Below are 23,428 nucleotides of genomic sequence, written 5' to 3'. Positions count from 1 at the left end.
AACAATGTAACAGCACCCTGAAATGTCCTTGTAGAACTCTGAGACTGCATAAATCAATGAACATCAAGATTTTTAATTGATTCTTAAGCTGAGCAATATTGTAAGGATCTGTCTGGAACAAAGCTAATGGCTTTAGTTAAGCCATACAGTATATGAAGCAGAAGTGATGCTTCAACTTTTCAGGTTTTTTGCGTGAATACTCTCTTTGGGATTCATGGTAATACCATGTGTTGCCAGAAAAGGGATGAAGTTAAGAAAGACTAAATTTTCATCAGTTTGGTTTTTTAAATTATATTGAAAACAGGTTTGAATGGCATCCTAATCATCATTCACAGATTATACGTTGAAAGAAGACAGAAAAGAGTTAGGAATAAGAACGAGGTTAAATGGAATCAAACCTGGGAAAACATCGTTTATACACAGTGCTTAGAAGGAAAATAATTTGATAAATGTTAGTTAAAACACAGTAACATGGAAGTGTGAAATTCAGACCTGGTCCTGTTTTATCTCTGTGCAAAGATGTGTCATTTGAATTGAATTCCAGCAAGGGCTAATTTGTCCCATGCAGTGAGATGAGGCACTACGACATTAGAACAACACAATCAACAAATTTAGTCTTTAGAAGTCTGCATTCAGAAAGGGCAAAAAGGACTTCTTTGCAAGGCCAGTGACAATCCAGCAGTGTTTGCATTTGAACTTCAGAAAGATGTAAACAAACATGAAGGACTTTGGACAAGAGCTTCAAAACAATAATGTGGTTGCAGGAACTGACTGAGACTTCTTCACAAGAGCTAAACATATGTAGTCCCATTGAGCAGTCTCCAGCAGCAGTGGGAGACAGCCCTGGGAATTTTTGAGAGTCTTCATCCAGAGTCCAAAACATGAAGGTATTTACAGAAATAAAAATCAAACCATGGGATAAAATTAATCACCAGAGAGTAAACTGTCAGGGAAAAGTATACCCCTTAAAACAGTGATTCTGCTGTGAAGTAAGCAGCCAGGAAAGCAGCTGCATATCAATCTAGATTAGCAGGTACTAACAACGAAATCGGATGGGGGTTATTTACTGGAATCACACAGATGTGATTAGCTCAGCACAATCAGAGAACTAAAAAGAACTGAAAAGGTCCTAAAGACAGACTTCTTGGTGTTCTCCAAATTACAAGTCTAAAGCATCTCCCTTCCTAAGCTTTGAAAATGACAGCACCTTGATTATTTCAAGCATCTAAATACATCCCTACATTTTGATCCGCTAGTTTATGCAGAAGGTTCTTCCTCCAAGGAAAAACAAAAAGGGAGAAGCTTTTTGCATGTATTAATCAGTTGCAAATCTATTTCATTTAAGAATGTAGATGTCATTGGAATACAGCTGTCAGAGCATATTGATCACACTGTCAGCATTTGAGGCTTTTTCGGCTTAGAGAAGAGGAGAATCTGTAATTTTTTTGCTATTCCTATGTCTGTAAAACATACTGAAGCAATCAACCACTTTTATTTGGTTTTGTGTTTAATTACATTTGCACACATTACTGGATTGATGTCTTGTAGGGGAGTCACATAGCAGGAGCAACAGACAGAAACAATGTTGTATTTTCCAACTCTCAGACCTATGCCTTACTGAAAACTGACAATCCAATCCCTGCATCTTATTCTAGGTTAAAGCAAGGCCTAATTGTGATCTAAATGTTGTTGTCTGTCAACTTAATGGCACACAAATACAGCAATGTTTATTTTTATATCCTTCCATTTATATTGGTGAGAACCATTTTACATCAAATCTTGCTCAGTTTCTCTGTCTACCCCTAAACTTCATGTCCTTTCTATTTTCTCTTTTGCTCAAATTTTTTTTTTCTCCTTTGGGAACAATAACTGAAGCACTGAAACTTTCCAGTTAAGTTGTTTTCCCTTAGAAATTAAAATTATAGGCACTGGTAGGGGAAAAGGACCGCACAGTAGCAATTACGCTCATGTTGAGTACATAATTTGGTCTGTGTATTTTGGTTGCCTTCTGAAGGTCCTTTTATTTTAGCCCCAGGCCTACTTGGCTGCAGTAGGTCACTTGTTTCCGATAGCAATAAAAATAAAAAAGAAGCAGCCCTGAAAGCAGCATTCTTTTTTCCCCCCCTGAGGATGTTGTTTTCTAGCCCGTCTCAGTTTCCGGTTCCCATGAACCAGCTTGTCACTGCTGTGTTTGGATTCACTGCGCCATAGGAAAATGTTAAAAGGCTTGCTTTCTTTGAAGGCAAAAGCAAGACAGATGTTAATAGAAGGCCACCTTGATTTCCATGCTTTTGGGAAAACAAATCTAATTTTCCAACTTTTTTTCTCCATTGTATTTATTCCAGAAAAATCCCTGTCATTTTCCCTAAGATTTGAGCGGTATGGAAGGGCCAGGGTTTGCTTTCTACAGCCACTCACTTTCCCTATGGATGGTGCTGCTCTGCCAGGAGATCCTCACTAGGATTTTGCCCATTGCAACCAGGATTTTGGGAAGTATGGTCCTGCCATGGCTCTACTGTCTAGGTAAGAGTGAGAGCTGGGCCAGGCCATTTTCATCTTCAGCTCCAGCCTATCCCTCTCTGCTCCAAAGAGGGAGGTCAGGGTATAAGAGCACAACAGGTAACAAAAGCCCAAAGAACTTTTGCTCTGTGGCAACCATGGCTTGTGGAAAACACACACACACATATATAGTCAGTCTCTAGTTACTTCAGTTGTTACTGCAGGTCTTGAAGTAAAAAGGATTTTTTTTTGCTTTGGTTTTGTTTCAATGTAGCCTCATTTAATAAGCTGGAGTACTTGACCCCGCTTCCGTTAGTCAGTTGGAGTGGATGATCCAGTGAAGCCCCTTCCAACCTGAATTATCATCCTATGATCCTAAAAAGCACCTAAAGTCTCAGTCCCCCATCTCAAATAGCTTGACTGATTTCCATCCAGCTTGGTAAAGCAGTATTAAAAGACAAAAATAACTCCCAGGACTTCTATTATTTGGGGGTTGTTTTGTTTGGTTTGGGCTTTTTTGTTAGTTGGTTTATGGGGGGAGGGGGTTGTTGGTTGGTTTTTTGGTTGGTTTTTTGTTTTTTTTTTTAATTATGGCAGAATAGAGAAGAAGGATGAAAAGCAGATTCTTCCCTCCTCCTCTTTCCTGGGAAAAGCAGACAAATTTCTCATTTTGAATACTCTTTAGCAACAGCACATTCATCAACCTGCCTATTTCCTTCAGCTATTCATGTCTGTGACTAAGACAAGTCAAAGACACCAACTCTCACGCAACATACCCATTTTCTCCTCCTCAAGATGCCAGCTTTTCTCCAGAGGGGCTCACCCCCTGATCTACCAGATGCCATGGGGAAGTAACAGTGCTCCATAGCCACAGCTCCAAGCTCTGGGGCTCTCTGGAACAGACAAAGATACACCCCATATTCCTAAGGAATCCCAAAATCCACCCCCCTCTACCTCTGTGAGATGGCTTAGACAAAAGCTGGGAGCCCCAGCACATACTTTTGTGTCACTGGCACAGATAAGTTGCATTTTTTGCTGTGGTTTCATGCCAGATACAGCTGTTACATGCTCTGGCAATCTTCCTCTCAAAAGCAGCCACACTTCAGACTTCACAGGAACTCCAAGGTGCTCTCACACCCCAGAAGGTTTTCAGCCCTGAGGACAGGTACAAGATTTGAAAGCGAGATTGGGCCTCAGTCAGCAAAACATCCAGGTTTCTAAGGGCACTATCTCAGCCCGGGCTGGCTTCTGGGGACAGCTGGAGACACCCAGCATGAGCTGCCCTCGGGGTGACAGGTGAGGAGCCCCAGCTGCTGTGCCTGGCCCAGGATGCCTCCGCAGGGCTGTGCTTAGTGTCAGCATCAGCCAGGCACCCAGCTGCCCCCAGGTGAGCGGATCAGAGATAGGGGATGGGATCCCTCGCCATAAACCGACGTGCATTTGCACACAGGAGCCACAGTCCCGCTTTGTATCTCTCTGCTTCCCCCTTCTTCCCCTGATGTGGGATAAAACACAGCATGGACTCAAAGATCTAAGGAAGTTCTGCATATCTGTGGTTCAGGCAAAGCCCACACACTACAAAAGCTCTTTCCCCTGACAGGCTGCACATGAGCATGGCACATTTAAGCGTGCTCTGCATTTGGCTCACAGCAGCCCAGAGACTCTGCTGTCCTCTGAAATGATAGGCACGGTGGTGGCTGTGTATGTCTGGGGCACTGTCCCCCTCCCATCTCACAAGGCAGCCCCCCAGCTCGTTTCACAGCCCCCCAGTCCCATGTGCAGGGCTGAGTGAGCTGCAGGCTGCAGCGTTGTGTTTGGGGCACGGGGCTGCAGGGCCGGGGTGCAGCGTGCCAGCTCAGAGCACAGCGAGCTCAGGGCCATCACACAGGTTAGGGGTGGGCAGGAGAATAATCCATCATTCCAGACGATGGAGAATGTTCCATCATTCACAGAAGGACTACAAATGCCTGTTCTAAGAAAATTCCTATTTGTGCCTGTTCTGGGATCTTGATTCCCTCAGTCCTGCCTGTCCTCTCCTAAAAAAACCCAAAAAAAAACCAACAAAGGGAGGGGGTGAGGGGGAAAGTCGGCAGACTAGTGGCAGTACTGGGAAACTGTGAGAGGACAAAGTGACACCTGCTTGCCCAGAGTGGTATTCCATCGATCCACACCCACCACACATTGCACAAGGGCACAATCCTGTGTGCAAGGGAGGGCACTGCTGGGCTCACACAGGCTGGCACTGTTCTGGAGAATTCCTGTAACTCTTGGAAAGGTTCAGAGCTGGTCCAGGATCCAAGCAGGACCTGCTTGCTTTGCCATGCAGCCAGCCTCGTGTGACAAGAGTGCAGAAAAGCTGCACACCCCGCCCTGCTTCCTCTGCACAAGCAATGTTTTGAGGTGCTCTGCTGCTGGTCTGTGAGAGACAGATAGATCCTGCATAGATCCTGCACAGAATCTGCTACTCCTGAGTTTGGGATGGCACCCACCTTGATGGGTCTTGCTCCCAGCACCCTGCCACCACTCATGGCACCTTCCAGCCTCGTGTGACAAGAGTGCAGAAAAGCTGCACACCCTGCCCTGCTTCCTCTGCACAAGCAATGTTTTGAGGTGCTCTGCTGCTGGTCTGTGAGAGACAGATAGATCCTGCATAGATCCTGCACAGAATCTGCTACTCCTGAGTTTGGGATGGCACCCACCTTGATGGGTCTTGCTCCCAGCACCCTGCCACCACTCATGGCACCTTCCAGCCTCGTGTGACAAGAGTGCAGAAAAGCTGCACACCCTGCCCTGCTTCCTCTGCACAAGCAATGTTTTGAGGTGCTCTGCTGCTGGTCTGTGAGAGACAGATAGATCCTGCATAGATCCTGCACAGAATCTGCTACTCCTGAGTTTGGGATGGCACCCACCTTGATGGGTCTTGCTCCCAGCACCCTGCCACCACTCATGGCACCTTCCAGCCTCGTGTGACAAGAGTGCAGAAAAGCTGCACACCCTGCCCTGCTTCCTCTGCACAAGCAATGTTTTGAGGTGCTCTGCTGCTGGTCTGTGAGAGACAGATAGATCCTGCATAGATCCTGCACAGAATCTGCTACTCCTGAGTTTGGGATGGCACCCACCTTGATGGGTCTTGCTCCCAGAACCCTGCCACCACTCATGGCACCTTCCAGTTCCAGTCTGCTGCATCATATCCATGGTACATGGTAGTACCCAAGCCCTACAGCCCTACCTCCAGATCCCTCAGAAAAAGACAGACATCACCCTTTGGCTGCAGGGAGCACAGGCTGGCCACACACCCTCCTTGTGAATTTTGGTTTGCCACCAGAGCAGTGCTAATTACAATTTCTTTGTACGAACACTCTCACACAGGCAGCACTTTGCTCATGAAAAATCAACAAAACCCAAATAACTGCAAAAATAGAAACAGATGCAATAACATCTTACATAAGCTTTGGTTAATAATAAACCCAACTTTACTCAAATCCTAGTGACTCTAGTCCTTGTAGTGACAAGACAGGAGACAACTATGAGAGCATATTGAACTATTTCTTGTGAAGTGATGAGATTGTCCTTCCTGCATTTTGTGAGTTGTTAATGGAGGAAAGGATGTATTTGGGGTTCCTCTGTCCCATTAGTTGGAATTGTTCTGGTAGCTTGAATCAAATATCTGATTTATCAGACTGATTGTATTACAGCACAGATTGATAAATTGTGTTTTACTGGGACCCAAAAGCTATAAATACATACCAAGTAAAATTCTCAGCTGTCTTTCTGTTTACCTCCCTCTAAAATCAATGATAAGACCCTAAAAAATGTAGTGTTACTACAATTGTTTGGCTAAATTGGGTCTGTTCTGGCTATCCTTATGCTTCTTGATTAGACAAACTGGCTTTTATAAACTGTGTTTACTTCTGCCAAAGCACAACCTGTTTGATCAGAGAATAATCCAAATTTCTGATAAACTGGATTACCCATTTTGGAGCCCTTTGAACTAAGAAAATAGTAGTCTTCCCTCCTGCCCCTTAGTGATTGCAAGGGCCTGAAATGCTGTCATAGAAGTTTACAAAGTGACCCAAGAGCAGGCTCTAGCCTGCCTGTTCCTCGTACTCAGGAGACATTATTTGAAGAAAGTGTTAAATAGATAATATTATCAGCCATACCTATCCCCTTCTGCCATGGAGACAGTCATGTTCCAGGACAGGTTAGAGACAAAAAGGCACCCAAGTCTTCAATAGCTAAGTGACTAAGAACACACATTCCAGGGGCAAACAAAGGAAAGGAATTTAGATGCATTGAAATGCAACAGTCTCAGCCTCAGTGATATTAACAAAGAACAAGCCCAATAAAGGAATTTGCAAGGTCATAACCTGGTAAGAAAATTCGTATTCCTTCTAGACACTGCCAAATAGATTTTCAAGCTTCTCTAAAGTCTGTTCTGAGTTAGACATTGCTTCAAGTTTTTGGTGTCTCAAAAATAATCTATGTGTTGGTGCATTGGTTATACCTGTGTCTAATGAGAGTTATTTAGATATGTCTGTTAAAAGCAAAATCCCCCATCCACTTGTGTATATCAGATCATCTGTTTTTCCTCAGTTTCATGACAGAAGCCCAACCTAGATGTTAATTACAGGGAATATTTCAAAAGCAAAGGCACCTTTTAGGGTGACTTTGGAGGGCGAAAGTAATGCTCACTTTTCAATTGCAACCTGAATTTGCATTAACATATTTGACCACATCTCTGGTTGTGGCTCCTTCTACCTTTGCTGTTGTCTGCATACTTGGTGAGGCAAGGAGTATTTGTAGAAAGATTAAATTGAAGCATATGCTCTGACTTGAGATACTCCCCTAAAGTATGAAAATGTTAACATTTATCACCTGTCTTAATAGTGACATTTTTTCTTTGACACGGCAGGTTTCTTAGCTTTAACAACATTCTCACAATTTTTTAGTGCTTTTCTAACAAAGGAATGCACATGCATTCATATAATGGGAGGAGCTACCATCTCAAAGCCATTGTGGAAGTGCCCAGGTTTGGATGTGAGCAGCAGCACTGCCATGGGCATCCAGCAGAGTGGGAGCAGGGATCTCTGCATCCCAGCATGACCCTGAATTGGATACCTGACTGCTCAGGTCCAGTTTCTCAGTTTGTGAAACAGGAATATTAATGTTTAACTACCTCAATAAACCAACACCTACACATTAATACTGAAAAGGTCATGGTACTTCCATGTTAGGAATACAAGTTAGTACATGGGAGCTCCTTCTACTAAAAGTTTGACCATTTGATGTTCCCATCAAAACAAACACAAAAACCCCCAAACAAACCAAAAAGAAAAAAAAAAGGAAAAAAAAGAAAAAGAAAAAGAAAAAGGAAAAAAAAAGTTTTCTATAAGAATGGCACAAAACTGACACATGGCCTCTCAGTGAGTGTGCTTTGGGGATTTCACATATCAAAGAAAAGGTCAAAAGTTAACTTGATTACAATCTACAGGTACTTATACAAAGAGAGTAACTGTAACCAGAGGGCTCCATCCCCTAGACAAAAGCAAAACAACTCCTAGAAATTCTAAATACCCAAGGCTGCAAGGTAGGGGCTGGCAGTAACATTCTGCAAATCAAGGCTGGAGAGCATAAAGTTCTGAGACACACTCTAGGTCACTGGGTTACCTGCAGGCATCACTGGCCAGGTCCCACATGCTTTCTTTGCAGAGGGGTCAGATTAGACTTAATCTGAATGCATTCTTGCAGCCTCCATCTAGAAGATTATTTCTTAAATGCACAAATTGAAATAAAGATCCAAGCAGGCATCCTTATCCAAGGGCTGGTAATAAATCAAGAAAAACAGACTGAAGCACTAACATATAATGCTATTGAAATTTCTGCAGCAAACACTTCATCTGAGAGCTTTAAAACATCAGCCTTTAAAAAAGGTTTTCTTGTGGGTATTTCTTGTGGGAGAAATAGGAAGGCAATTTTTGCCTGAAATGGTGGCAAGGAAGGCAAAGAGTCAAGGGCAGCCCCACAGTGCTCCAGGTGCTATGAGGGAGGGAGGGACAGGTAGGAAAAAAGTTACTATGAGTCAAACAGCCTCAGGAATGGGAAGAAAGATTTCATGTCAGCTATCTCCCTGTGGAACTCTGCTTCTTTCACCTGCAAGCAGTCTGTCTTTCTTGATTTGAGGCCTTTGTGTGGGAATGTACAAGAGCCTATTTGTTGACCCCTTGTCCTCTCATTTTTGAGTAAAGATGGGTGATCAGCACTCAAAAATTTCAACAGACCAGCCTTTTGAATGATTCATTGAGCTAGAAATTACTGCATGAGGTAAATAGCAACAGGAGAAGACAGTTGTTTTGGACCCATAATTGTTTCAAACCAAGTTTTCCATCCTAGGAAATCAAAGTTATGTACTGTCAGGTTGTACTGGTCCCTCCCCATCTCTATTATCAGCATCTACAGGAAACATCACCCCATAATGTAGGCAACTCTGTAAGGGTCTAGAAAAGTTAAATCACAGCTATAAGCAGGGATGAATTTGGATATTCACACCTTGCCTGTTATTTCTTCACATATTCCAGAACTGCAGCTAAGATGTATCTTCTAGATTTATGTCCCCATCTTCATACAGATAATAATAATGAAAAAAAAGGAAATAAAAATCCTTTGCCTAAATCCCTAAAAGTCTCTCCTTTGAAGTTATATGCCTAAAGAGATTGCCTTTCCATGAAAAATGCAAACATTCAGACTTCAAATTAACCAAGGTTAAAGGAGTGCTATGTTGGGATGCTGGAAACTTGGGTTTAACCCCTCCTCTTCTGTGTGATCTAGAACTTAAAACATGAAGCTATATCTTCCACCTTCTGGAGGCCTAGGAGGTAGCCAGAACAGGCTACTGCATCCTAAAACTACTCTGGAGCAAACACGGGCAAGGATTATGTTGAAATGATGCACTGTCTGCAATATCTCATTCCCAAATGTCACATTATTTACTGTAAGCACCCATGAACTACATGTACTCTTATCTCCTGAATCAAAGGTAGTTGGCTGCAGACACCAACAGAGACAAACCCACAAATATAACATTATGTGATTTGCTGTTTACTTTCCATTGTTTACCAACACAGATCCATACCCAGCTGGCAAAGGATCTACTTTGGGTTGTGCCTTTTTTTTTTTTTAATTTGTAAAAAAATGTAAGTTTGCAAAGTAGCATAACTTTATGTTGCTAAGCCAGCAATAAATAAAAACATATTTAAGCACTTTAATAAGACCCATTTAAAAGGCCAAATGACTCTATAGCTATGAAAGCTATTAAATCAACCTTTTTTATATATTGCAATTACAACACTGCTCAGTGGAGAGTTTGGATGGAATCCTGGTGAGGGACGTGAGTCCCTGCAGCATGTTTAGTCCCATCAAAAAGTTCTAGGAACTACTTCAGATGACATTTATGATCCCAGGTCTCTTGTCAAAAATACCTCTTTCTAAATATTTCACAGAAATGAGTAGAACATCATTTCCAGGAGGTGTTTCCAATCGGCTTCAGTGGAAGCCGAGCACCTACTAGTTACTAGAAGACAAATTATTACCCACCTGTGAATCTCTCAGGTACAGGCTATTTGTATTTCTACCACCAAAGGGAAAGGGCTTTCCTCATTTTGGGGAGCATGTTCATGTGTCCTATGAGTTTAGCAAAGCACAGACCAAGTCCTGTATTTTTTACTTTCCCTGTGCAATGCATCCAAGATTGTCAGGACTCCAGAGGAAAATAAATTTCATTCTTTAAAAATGAAGTATGCTTTACCCAAAAAAGATGTTCTTGGTCTGTTAGTGTTTATCATGTGTAAAAGAAGGGAAGACAGATTGCAGGTTTTCCCCCACCCCTCTCCTTAGGCATCCAAGAGTTGCAGCAGCCTGAGGTCAGAAGAAGCCAGGCATCTTTCTTATGTGGCCCCAACATTCCTGGTTCTGCTTTTTATCCACTCAGATGCCCAGCCCAGCCATCTTACCCTACTACACTAATGCAAAACCCCAAAAGAAATTCAGGTTGTTGAGTAAGGGGATGGACCCTACAGCTTCCCATTCAAATGGTTTAACTACAAGGTCCCGTTCCCATTTGTTGTTTTGGTGACAGGATTTCAACGTGCAGCACCTGTCAGGAGACATCCAGGGCTTTCTCCTCAGTAGGATGAGATGCCTGTTTAATCTCTGAAACACAGGGATGCAAAGAAACTGATTTTCATCACTTTGTTTGAGAGTACTCCTAGCTCTCAACTACTAAAAATGGATCAGAATCACTCCCACCACTTCTTCCATCACAGACCATATTGTAAGAGGAATCTCATCTCAATGGATGGCCAAATTTCTGCACAGCTCTACCTTTAGTTGACAACATGTCCAAGGGTGACTTTATGATGTTTGTATCCCCAGCTGTCTGTTCTGTCTGTGCTGGTTATTGAGTTCTGGATGTTTAAGGCTGGTTCTGAGAGTGAAGGGGGGAGAAGCAGCACACAGTTTGTTATCAGAAACTGCACTTTTTCCTTGCATTCCTTCTGTGTTGTCTGCAGTGGACAGAGCTCTCCTTTGCTTTTAGTTAGTTTTTAGCCAGCTGAGACAGAGAAGTTCCCTGGATGGTGGCTTTTCTTTTTCTTGGAACTGTTCAAACCTTTTCTGGACTGGAAACCCAGAAAAATACCAGGAGCTCACACCTGTGGCCACCAGGGCCTGAGATGCTGCATTTCCAGTGCAGGAGGGACTGATACCAGACTGAGTGAGCTAAGCTACACCCCATTGAAAGGACTTTCTGAATTTGCCATCTCTTCAGAACAGTGAAAGGTTTTATTGTTTAATATTATTAATTTTTTAATGCTTGGGAATACTTTTCTTGTTAAAGAAACAGATTTTTTCCACTTTTCTCCAAGGAAATCTTTCCCCAAACCAGCTGGGAAATGGGCCACTTGAATCTGCTTTCTAGAGGGACCCCTTTGGAAGTTTCCGCCCAAATTTGCCCTAAACCAGGACACCATCCCTTGTGATTGGTAGGATTATGGATACACCCCAACACATAGCACTTCTTAGAGACTGGAATTGGTAGGGAGATCACATTTAACAAGAGTTTATCTGTTCAGAGCTGAATGCCCTCTGTGCTGAGCTGTGCTACCAAAATGCCTGGCACAGATATTTGGATTGCACATAAAAGTGACTGAAGGTGGACAGTAGAACAGAGAGCAGCCAAGGGCCATTGTTACTGAACTGTGCTCCTTATCTTCCTTGCTCCTTGACTAGTCCTAAAATGGGCAGTTACTAAAAGAAATCACTCTCTTACCCAGTGGGGCTACATTTCTGAGAGGGCAGTGACATTTTGCAGCTGTAAAAGCCGTTTTTGCCTTTGTCCAGTCAGATGAAGATAACAAAATTCTCATGTTCTTGACAAAGCACGCTAACAAGCCTTGACAAGGGAGGACAGATCCCTTTCCAGACATTCAAGAGACACACTTGGTGAGTTTCTAGCATGACACACACTGCTCTGATGCTGTGATCACACTTTGGCATTGAGATTTGACAGGCACATCTCTCAGCAGTCATACTGACTTCAGCAGCCTCTTGTCTCTTTTCCTCACTTTTTCATTTGCCCTTTGGTGCTCTCACTCACATTATGGTGGTACATCTGCCTGTGCAGTTGTGCATTCAGCCAGGTGAGAAATTACTCAGGTTAAAAAGAGCCAATCATAAAGGTCTGGCTTTAATGTGGGAGCATTTATTGATTGGCCCAGCCACCATAATTCCACTCTGTACCAGTAAAATGGGAACAGAAAGAAATGGGAGGATAGACAAGCTATCTCTGGGAAAGGTATGCCAGCCTCTTTCCACAGCTTGCACCTTTGCCCTCTGACTCTTGCTGCCACCCAGCCCTAAATGATGTCAAGTGGCAGACAAGAAAAGGAGGATATGTAGGTAAGTTCTGGGTTATAAAGCTCTCAGTTATTCCCATCAAGAGCCCTCCTGCCTCCCAAAAGAGAAGACAGGCCAAGACTGTCTCCCCTCTTGGCCTCACAGGTCCCCCTGCCCTCTGATGCCACTCCAGTCCTATTCTGCAGAGCCACACAAAGGGGCAATAAAGGCAAACATTGAGATCTTCCTGTCTCTGAATTCACCCTCCACTTTACCTCCCGATATTTTTTTAATTCATCAAACTATGGACAAAGGTGGGCAGAGAGGGATGAAGGAGCCCTGGTTCAGAAAAGTGTGTGCATATCATAATGAAGACTGCAAGTGACAAACAAAAAGTTCAAATACATGATTAAGGAAAGTTCTCCTTATAGCTCCAATCACCACATATGAGCTTCCTGGTTTCAGGAGTGTTTCACACTACAAACAAGACAGCCTTGCTCTTATTCACAGAGATACAGTCATGTCACTTGAGACACAGATAGAACAGAAAATAAAAGGAGTTCATCACCAAGTGGCCCAAAAATCACTGAGAAAGCAGTTTGGAGTTTTAACTTACTTTTTACACTTTTGATGTTTGGAAAGTGGGGGAAAAATGCAAGAGCAAAACTAGGCTGCCTAAAAAATAAAGGAAATAAAACCAGGTAGAATATAAAGCAAAGGTCTGAATAAAAGATGAAACAAGGAAAAGAAAGAGACAAGAAAAAGACAACTCACAAGCCTCTCAGTAAAGCAACCAAAACCCACAAAGCTGAGCAAAAATAAGCAGTATTCAAAATGCAGTCTAGCATTTCGTTTGCACTTGAAATAAGGATGTCTGCAGAGTTTTTTCCCAAGTAAGTTTGAGAAGCCTTACCCTAGGGGACTGGAATGTGTCAAATCTTAAAATAAAGAATTTGAGGTGAAACAAACAAAAAAGCAACAACCCAAACCCCCAAATGACTAAAGAAAAAACTCAAAAAAACCTTAACTAAAAAACAAAAAGGGTCTTTCAAGGAATAAGAGATTGTTATATCATTCTTCCAAAAGATAATCTCAAAGGTTGTCACAATGACAAAGACACACAGCTAAGATGTTTACTGACATTTAGTAAATGTTACTGCACAGCCATATCTTCTTTTCTTTGAATTAATTCTGTTTCATGAGCTTGAGAATACACAGAACTGATTTATAAATAATGGTAAGAAGCTGAACATTATCATAGGCGTAGACCAAGGTAGAGAAATCCAAGTTGTTCTGCCTTTTAAACTCCCACTTTCTTACTGTATTTGGGTAGGAATTTAAACTTGGAGGAGGTGGTGCAACTGTGAGAGAGGCTGCATCCATAAACTCTCCACAACTCGGGACACAGGAGTGTAAATCCTCTCTCACAGACTCCGGTTCCACAGGCACTTTTGCAGCTGGAACAAGGCAGCATCACCCACTTATGGAAGCCCTCTCACCAGTGTCCTGCACAGCTTCCCAGTGTAACAGAGGTGCTGGCCTTGGCCAGGTTTGGAAGGAGTTCAGATGGCCTCTGTGTCCCTGCCTAGTGACAGTCCAGCACACATTCCCTGGATCACTGTGACCTGTGCATTCCTACACAAGTGCCCTCCCACATCAAGAGCAAGCCCAAGTTTTAGTAATTTAGTATTTTCTCACTGCAAGTGCTTCAGGGCAATCTACCACAGGTGCTACACCCACTGTGAGGATAACCACAGAGGCACAATCAAACATGTCACCTCCTCTTACAAAAGGGAAAACTTTGCTGTTAAACTAAGGATAAAGCAAACAGAAATGAACCTTTGCTCATTAATTATATTTCAACCCTTCAAAGAGACAGAGAACTATTGGTAATAAATGTTTTTTTCACACAGTTATGAGGAAACACAGTCCTGCCCATCCCACTTGTCTTTGCTTCTCCCTCTGCCTGTGTGGAACAGCTAAAATCTACAAAATCCTCACCTATCCCTCCTTCCCCTGCTCTTTATCACTCTTTCTCATCAACTCCACGGGAAAGGGGCAAGAATAGTATGATTTTAGTGCCAGAAGATCCTATCTCATACCTTTTGCCCCTTTACAACTGAAATAATGCAAAACAGACTGACTTACAGGGCTCAGTCTGATCCACATAGGAATTAACATAGGAATTAACCCAAGTTATATAGCAAACCAGAAGCCAAGATCAAGGTCCTTCATACTTTACTACAAGGTCTATTTCTTGAAATGCAATTTAGTCTTCATCAGCTTCTCCTAATTTCATTTTTTGGATAAAAAGAATAGTTCAAAATAACCCTATGTGCCAACGCATAGTGAGGTGAAATGGGAAGCCAGCTGTCTGTAACTAAGGTGAGAGACTGGAGGCTGTGTGTGTAGTAAAGCCTTTGCACATTCAAGTCTTTTAGTACCATGTCAGATTTCTTTATTACATATCAGTAAATTAATTTCATGATGTAACAATTTAGTAACTTGCCTTATTTTTACCATATTTTACCCAACCGCAGAGCCCTCAAAAGCTTGTAGCAATGATAACTAGATTTTTTTTGGAAACATGCAGACAGTTGGTGCTTGAACAAGATCCAACACAACAGAAGCCTAAGATTTCCACAAGAAACAGTTGTGTTACAGACAGCACTGAACCCTCATACTTACTATATTAAAAAAGCATTGGAAATCCTGAATGCTCATATAGGCTAACTATATGCAGTAGCAAGGAAATGCCTCACACATGAGGATTTTTACAAGGGAACACTGAATTCTCCTGGCAGGTTCCAAAATGAAGTCATCTTTGCCAACAAAGGATGGATTTTGCCAGATCTTGCATGAAGTATTCATGTCAACATCCATCCCTGACACCACCACCACCACCACCAAGACCAACTGCAGTTCTTGCAGCCTTACCTGTATTCCTGAAGCAGACAGTCCCAGGACAGGGGTGGGATCACAGCAAACCTCCTGCTAGGAGCACCTGACCGCAGGGCTTGCCCATGGACACCACATCCCTCATTTGCCACAGCTGCTGCTGGTGGCTCTGGCACAGCTCCTTGCAGCCCTGCAATCTCCACACTGCTGCTCAACAACCTGCTTCTGAGACAAGAGCAAGGTTTCAACCCTCCCAACCTGCCTCCTCAGGCCTGGAAGCAAAATCCTCCCGAGCACAAGTGTAAGAAGAGTATGACAGTGATGCATAAGGAGCTAACAGCTTCAATTTGTAGAGGTTGACTGAGTAAATCATTAAGGGATTGAATGTAAAACCAGGGGCACACCTTTTCCTTAGCATAGGGGATAGTGGTGGTGAGATATGCTGGAGAGCAAAATATGCTCAGGTGATGTGGCATGCAGGGCATTTGGGGAGAAAATCAAACAGTGGGGGAAATGCAGCCTCATTTCTGTTTTTTCTCTGAAAGCTCTTCATGCCTCAGGTCCCCTCTCCCCCTTCTCCTATCAAAAGACCAGCCTGCCAAAATCTGATTCCTGTGCTGATGCTTTATCTTCCCAGACTAGCTTTTACAGGAGGAATCAACTCTTGTTTCATAAACTCCACCTTCAACCTCCCTCTCAGCTCTGTGTAATTTACATTGAGCACTGCAGTGTACTGACAGCTACTCGCTTTGAATCCACATTTACAATTACAGCACCTCTGTGCCTTCATCTGCTTTTTCTCTTCTACCTCCTTGCTCTTTTCTGAGATTAGAAATAGACTTTTGGACAACTACCATGTTACAGAAAATGTAGATTTCCCCCCTCCATGGTGGGATCCTGAGCTTCTGGGAAATATGGCTATCAGCAGATAATACAGATTATTAAGGGGGCCGTGGTACTTTATTACTCATCAATCATATCTGGAGTTGCAGCAGTTTTTTTGTATTTTGACTTGTATTGGGAATACAAGTCAAATTCAGCAGAAATGTAAAGATTATTTTTCAGTTCCGGGTTAGTCATTGAATAGTCAGTACAGAACTATAGTTTTACCACCACAGTATGGTGTGGGCATGAAACACCACAGAAGGTTCATGTCAGAGTAGAGAAAAAACTGGAGAGAGAAAACTGAGGGCAGAGAAAATTAACCTGAGGTTATTTCCAGGGTTGATGATGCTGTGGACATATCATGGACAGAATTGTAGCATCTGCAGCTGACCTAGGTAAGGATTGCTAGATTTTGGTTCATAGAATTGGCAGTTCCGTTGCTGTCTTTGCACACTGTGGTATTTTTGGGGTTCCCTATTATGAGGAGGAAAGATGAATCTGACTCCATGTTCTTAGAAGGCTAATTGATCATTTCATGATATTATATTATATAAAGAATCCCATACTAAAACTATACTAAAGAATGGAGAAAAGATACTTACAGAAGGTTTAACAAGATACAAATAAAAACCCATGACTCGCCTGAGTCCTGACACAGCTGGACTGTGATTGGTCATTAAGTAAAAGCAATTCACATGTTGGATAAACAATCTCCAACCACATTCCAAAGCAGCAAAACACAGGAGAAGCAAATGAGATAGTATTGTTTTCCTTTTTCTCTGAGGCTTCTCAGATTCCCAGGAGAGAAATCCTGAGCAAAGAGGATTTTTTCAGAAAATATGATGGTGACTGCACACTACTTGAGAAATAGAAAGCTGTGGTTTCTGAAGACACTCACTGCAGTGTCAGACACTGGAAGCTGATGATACAGGCTGTGGAGCAGCAGCTCTGAATCACTGCAAAGCAGCCGAATGGATGCTCACTTTGCCACTCCTCATTATCATTGCATACCACACAGAAGAGAAAGACGACAATACATGTTTTTGAAAACATATCACCATAACAGCTGCCAGTCCTTCTTTTCCATTGTACTTATGCCTATTGTACACCCAACAATGAAATCATCTGTCACTTCAGCTATCCTCAGGAAAGAGGGTTGTATATACTCACACCAACATGTCAAGCAGCAAGTAAATTTGATGGATATCAGCAATGTTAATACTCACAATGAGAGGAAAAATGATGCACTTCTAGATCCTAGTAAAAAATTCCTTCTTTTTATAGCTTTCAAATTTCAATTGGGCAGAAAAAAGCACAGGAAGGTGAGAAAAATAAAGGGGGACATGACCAAGAACTCAGTGGATGTGACATAATTAAGTCTTGGCTAGATGCCCCCAAGTACCGCAGCCCAATGACATTGTTAGGGGCTCAGGAGGTCTCTAGCAAACACATCTCTCCTCTACTCTTCCCAGCGCAGGAATGTCACCAGTACTGTGAATACCAGCTCTGCTGGGGACCTGACCCTGTGAAATAGTCATGTTCTTGACCTCACACTGTTCCAGGCTCCTTCTACTCAGGGTACAAGAGAAAGGTTCCTGCTCAAGGAAGGCAGACCTAAGCCCTCAAACCCTGCAGAGAAAGCAGCTGCTGGGCTTCCACCATCAGCACAAACTGAGGAAAGGATTAGCATGAATGACCCATCAGGAAAACAGCCACCAGTCATCTAAAAACAGCAGACCAAATGCCAGGGTGCTCCTCGTCCTCCCCTGAGCTGGGATAAGAAATTAGTATTTTCCTCCTCTTATGGTCCCAAGAAAAAAGGAGGAGAGCTGTTGTGGAGTGCTGACCTTACTCCAGGTGTTGTGGGGAGAAGGGGTTGAAGCAGTACCTCTTCTATCAAGCTCAGCTGCTTCTCTGAGGGTTCTGGAGCATTTACAGCATGAGTACATGGACTTGGGGTGAGTGTATTTGAGACTTTCTGGTCCCAAAGCCGTAAGTTGGAGGAGACTTAATCTGGCTTGTTCTTTACTTCCATGATATACAGTACCATCAAGATAATAAAATCCTCACCATGTGTTTTTTCATTAGTAGTTGCAGTATCAATAGGGATATCTTAATTTAGGGGGAGGTTTGCAAGGCCAGTTCATCTCTTTCCACAGTGAATCTCAAAACACATCTCTCATCTCCCAAGGGCAGCAGAGGACTGATCAGTAGTCACAGCAGCTACCGACAAAACCACAAGTATTTGGAGTAATTTTTTTCCCTCCTGCTTGCATAGATCTACTTTGAAAAAGATTTCAAAGACTCGATTAGTGTTTGGTCATTGGGCATCTGTGACAGAAGATGACTAAGAGAATCAGTAGTTCCTTTCACTTATAATCACTCATTGTGGGTGTTGGGTAGCAGTTGCACAAAAGTGTATTGCTCCTTTTATTGTACATGGAAACAAGCTTTCAAAGTAAACTGAGGGACAAATGTTGCTGCTCAGAACACCCCATAGCCTTCTGATCAAATCCCTCTTTGATATCCGAAGTGTTGTGTTCCAAGAGCACATGCTATTAACTGCAATACCATGAAAACTGGCATGCTCACATGCAGGATGGTAATTTGGCTAAATCTGTTTTCCTTTAATGTATTTACTTCTTGCAGTGAGGAGGAAAAGGGGTTGTGGGGAAGAAAAGGGGTGTGAGGTGGCAAAACAAGGCAGAATGCCAACATTTGCTTTCAGTCCATGTTTGTACCTATTAAAATATTTTGCCAAATCAAAGAGATGAATTACTGTACTGTTTTTGAAGGCTGATGCAACTCTTTTTGCTCTCTGAGCCTGCACTCAGCTGGTATCATTTTGCAGAAGAGCTGTGATTTACAGTCTGGGGGATATTAACAGTTGGATCACAAGTTTTGAACCTTTCAAAGTACAGCATTGGGTGTCTGTTCTTTCAGGGTGTGTTTTGGCAGATGATGGTAGCCAAGAAAATTCATCCTGCCTTGGACCTGCATTAAACGTGGGCTGGTGGGTAACTAGTGCTCTGTGTTTACATTTATTTGGTTTTGGTTGTATCATCATTGTTCTGTGCTCCTGGAATGAAACAATTTCTTCTCTGCTCCTACTGAGAATGACATGGAATGCATTGTATTATCTTAGCCAAAGTCACAGCAGGCACTGGATCAACAGGTAAAACTGTCCAGCATAGGATGAAATCTCACCCAACAGCTCAATCTCCAGATGTTGACATGAACTGAAGGGAAAAAAATAGAAGGACTGGGAAGAGACAAAATTAGGTTGAAAGGCAAAGAAATTAATAAAATCAGTGGTAAAATAGCCAGAAATGGACAAAACCCAAAGCAAGGCACACACAGATAGGTCAGAGAGTGTTTGTAACTTTTGAATTTACACATTATTGAGGAGAATGGGCTGCAAATAGCTTAGTACTTTGGCAAAGCTCATTGAGCATTGAATTTCACATCTTGTATGCCTTCACTCCAGTGAATTTGAGCACTCCATTTTCTCCTGAGACCTGAAGATGCTGTGCACCTCACAGACCAGCCTCTCAGTTCTCTTGCTTCAAACAATTGGACCCAACCTTCATTACCATACTAGCCAAGGCTGTAGCTGAGCTTTGGGCTGATGGCTTGCAAAGGGTTGGTAAATTCCCATCCCAGCCCATGGATATTACAGAAGCAAAACAAAGTTTCAGCAAAGTAACTATAGTTCATTTGATAATGAACTATCAGTAACTGTTAGTCTCTTTTGGTGAAATACTAAGCATGCTCAGTTCTTTAAATATTGCTGCAGAGGTAAAAACTGATCTATGACATCTGTCTGAAGCCTCTATCTTTGAAAATTTATCAAAGAATGTCTGTTTGTTGAAAAAAACAAACCCAAACAGCCACAAACCTCCTTTGCTAAAATGTTATAGTTTTGTTGTGCCCATAACGTATAATTTTCACAGCCAACAGGTAGGAGAGTGGGTCCTGATCTGTGCCACCTCTGCAAGATCCCTTTGGGAGCCTGGCATGGGCAGCAGGGATGTGTGCCTGTGGTCACACAGTCCCTGGTGTATCTCTGGATTCTGGTCTGGGTGGAGGCTACAGGGGCTACCCTGGTAGGTCACACCCAGGTGGTGGTGTCGTGTTCAAGTGGGAAAAGAGTGGTTACTGCCCTGGAGGTACCAAAGGCTGCTTGCCTGAGGACAAGACACTCTTTTCTGCAACTACTGGAAATTCTTTCTTCGCTTTTGTTTCTTCACTTTTGTTGTGAATAATTTTAACTTTTTATTTTAACCTAATTTACTATTGAATTTTCCCTGTGGGCTTTCTTATTAGTGCTTTTTTTTTTTTTAACCTGCCTTTCAAGGACTTGACTTTATATCTCATTTCAATTGCTACATTTGAACCACTACATTTTCAGCAACTGCATCCTATAATTCATCAGGACAGCGCTGATTCAAAGGAAGGACACCACCCCACTGATTCATCAGCATGGTTTCCTGCGACACAGGATTGTCCCTTAGCTAATTTTCACCTTTGCAATGGTACTCCCTGAGCCTGTTTAGTTAAAAATGGTAAGGTGACTTGAGATGAAGTGCCTACTTCTGCCACCTCAATGAACAGTCCTTCCTCCTTCTACCAACAGTTCCACAACCACACCACTTGCCTTCAGTTGTCTGGCATGCACTTGACCCTTTTATGAACTAATTTAGCCTTCTAAATTAGCAGAGTGGTGATTCATTCAAAAAGTGAGTTGTTTCCTATCGGGTTAGCAAGCTGGATTGCCTCAAGAGAGACAGGGAATTGCCAGAGCCAGCACAAAGCCAGCTGGAAGCTGCAAGAGGCAGGAAGGGTGAGTGCCCTCCTTGTGCAGGGGTGTGTTAGATGGGCTCCACACATTGTAAATATGAGAGTGGGTGCAGATCTGCTCCCTTTCCTGTAAGGGAGCTTCAGGGACCTGATGAGCAAAGATGAGGAATGGAGTACAACACCTTGCACATCTAGCAGGTGTGAATCCCAGCTCACAGTGCCCACAAAGCTGGGATCACATGGCTGAGAGCAGGGAGAGATGGACACCCTCACTTCTGTCAGCCACCATGGGCTGGCAGGCTGGCTCAGCTATCACAGCACACTGCAACTAGTAAGACCTTCTGGAACAAAAAACAACAAGATTTTGCCAAGTGCCCCTTTTGTCAGCTTGATCTACCAGTAACATTATGCAAATTTTCTATTCTGAAAAATTGAGCACTCAGAGACAAATCTGAATGTTGATAAATTGAAATGTACTCTAAATTCAGCTTGCTTGAGCCTTTATTTCTGTCATCTACACAGAAATGAATTAAATAGATCTATTAAATCTATTAAATAGATCTCATATTTTGTTTGAATTTTTTTGCCTTGTTTTGTTTTATTGCCTTTAAGAGATGAAAAGTTTTTCTTGCATAGCTAAATGCCCATGAAGGACAACACTTTGAAAACTAAGTGTGTCCATTTGGGGCAGCAACATGATGGCAATGGGCTAACAGCCATAAATTGGCATTGTAAGTCTTTATACCTGATATTCTCCCTACCTTTTGTTGACATACACAACACCAATATACACCACCAGCAACAGATTAATTATATTTTATGCTAAAACAATCCACCTCCACTTTTTTTTTGGAGAAAACCCTACTCTCTTATCTGCCCTACATTTTTATCACACTGGTTATGAAACTTGGGTTTTCTGCAGTGTTTCAAAAACATTGTTCTGGATTAAAAAATTATGTCCTTCTCTTGAAAAAGCAAGAGCCCCACAAACGTACTTTTGGAAAGGAGATGGTGGCAGAGCTGTAATCCTCATGGAATAGACCATGTGCTCTATTCTCCATGGACATGACAGATCACTCTTTACTCCTGGTGATATAATCAGAAGCCACGTTGAGTTCTCAGCTGATTGCCAACTCCCTCCCTCAGCTGCCAGGTGATACCTGAACATGAAGCTGCACTGCTGAGGTAAGAGGAACCATGGTAATTATTCTAGAAGTAGCTTGTTCTTCACATCTTTGAAGCACAGTCATCCACTTTGAATTCCTCTTGTTCCCTCCTACGTTTAGCTCCTATGCAAAATTCCCATTTCCTCCTCCATCACCTTTCAGCAATCTTCTCTTTGACCACTGGAAACCTCTCCAGGTCCAAGGCCACTATTCATTTTGGACTGCTACTGTGTTTTCTGTCTTTCCCCTTCTCACCTACTTGCTTCTCCATCCTCCTGCTGCCATTAACATATCCATCCTGTTGTCCCACTCAGATTTTTGAATTCCTCTGATGAGTTCCCGTTTGGTGCCAGAGGCAGCTGTGATGGTGTGTGTGCTCAGCCCTGGCCCTGCAGGGCCTCCTGTGCTGGCCTGATAGCACATTAACGAGGTGCTCACGCACAACAGCCATGTCTGCTCTCCATATTTCCACCAGGAGCTCTGCAAGGATGGGTGTTTTCCCAGCTGCTAGGCAGGAGACGGCCTCGGCGGTTTCCCCACAATCAGCAGTGCATCTCAAGGTCTTGCATTCTTCCACTTCCAGATTCTTTCACCAAAGGAAGCATGTTTTTTGCTAAGTACAATTTTGCCTTAGTAATGTATGGTTTCCAGCAGAATTCCTGGAATCTGCTGTTTTCAAGCAGGGTCAGAGGTTATAGAAATACTTTCAGTTTGCATTAGTAATACACCAGAAGGTTTTTGCCCATGCATAGTGTCCAAACTACATGACAACTGCATTTTTATTGGTGTTGATAACCTCCCTAGCTCTGAAATCTACTCGTTCAGCTGTGTGGGTGGTTCAAATTATTTCTAGACAGCTTAGTAAATGAAAATTAATACTCTCCACTCCTCTTCATCACCCAGACTCTTCTTCCAATACAGGCAGGAAAATTATCAAGAACAAAAACATCAGTAAAGCTCTCACATTTGAAGTCTTGCAGCTGGAGATCATCTCTCAGTGTATCAACCAAATACACAATGGCAGCAATATTACCCAGTGCAAAATGCTCCTGCAGTGTGCTGCTTTTATCACTGAGCAAGCAAATTAGAAAAAGGATAATGTCACTGAGCTGAGCCTCTTGGCAGTTCACCACCTGGTGCAGGCCTCTTAGAGGGCTAATGGCTGATAGTACACAGGGGTGTAACGAGAGGATGTTCTGTGTAAGTTCACTCCTTCTGGAGAAAGGAGATTCTGTCTGGTGGTGTTAATGAATTAATGCTGCTTTTGTAGCCCTCTACCTTGACAGAATATT

This window comes from Zonotrichia albicollis, chromosome 3 (genome assembly GCF_047830755.1).
Source record: "Zonotrichia albicollis isolate bZonAlb1 chromosome 3, bZonAlb1.hap1, whole genome shotgun sequence".
Taxonomy (NCBI): domain Eukaryota; kingdom Metazoa; phylum Chordata; class Aves; order Passeriformes; family Passerellidae; genus Zonotrichia; species Zonotrichia albicollis.
This window is presented reverse-complemented; position numbering follows the sequence as displayed.